Source organism: Mandrillus leucophaeus, unplaced genomic scaffold, assembly GCF_000951045.1.
Source record: "Mandrillus leucophaeus isolate KB7577 unplaced genomic scaffold, Mleu.le_1.0 Scaffold1750, whole genome shotgun sequence".
Taxonomy (NCBI): Eukaryota; Metazoa; Chordata; class Mammalia; order Primates; family Cercopithecidae; genus Mandrillus; species Mandrillus leucophaeus.
The window spans coordinates 3,421-4,446 of NW_012101755.1; positions in this window are offsets into that span (position 1 = coordinate 3,421).

The following is a 1,026-nucleotide window of genomic DNA, read 5'->3' on the forward strand; positions in this document are numbered from 1 at the left end:
CAAGCTATACACATGCAGTTCAAGAAACAAAATATTATCAACATCCTAGAAGCACATTTCAGACAGTATAACTATAGTTCACCCATGAAGAACATGGGAACTAGGACACCAACTCTTCCCTTGGAAATAGTCAAACATTTGCACATAATTTTGACTCATCCCAAACTTAATAGCCTGCTGTTGACTGGAAGTTTTACTGATAACATGAACAGTCAATTAACACATATCTTGTATTTCACAAAAAGTGCTAGTTTTCATGCCTGCTGGAATAGCTGCAGGATGGCTTCATGAATTTCCTTTTCTTTTTTTTCTTATAATGGATTCATTAATCTTAAAGTGGCGGATGACAGCCCTGCAGACCCCAATCTAGGATATATATCTAGCAATTTAACTTTTTCTTGTAATGTCATGACTTTGCTCTCCTTCTTGGGAGCACTTCCAGCATTACTAGTGGCACTTCATATGGGTTCCATGGTGTTATTGAAGGTTTACGGTATTCCAACTAAACATGATGAAAAACACACAAGAACTGTGAGAGATCACTTTTTACAGTGATAAGTAATTTACTGGAGAGGCAAACCGCTCATGCAAGGGAAGGTTAGCATCACACAGTGCTCTAAGGGAATTCTTGCAACACTTGGGCTCACTGCAAGAGCAATAGGAGGTGACTACAAAATTATTACAGTAGTATAGTATGTACTACAGTTAATTTTATGCAGTTATGATTTAATATATTGCATCTTTACATTTGTTTACATCTCTCTCAACTGCCAATGGCACCACGTAGAGTCTGTGTTTGTGTCATACATTTTGATAAATTTTAACTTCTTATAATAGATTTGTGTGTAGTCTATGGTAGTAAATGATAAAATAGACTCATATTTACATATATTTTATGCATTCATGACATACCTAACTTTTTCTTATTTTTAAAGTATTTCTAGGCTATGAGGTTCATCTGCTATTTTTTTCAAATTGTTGCAAATCTTCAAAACATTTTCTAATATATTTACTTTTAAAAATTCA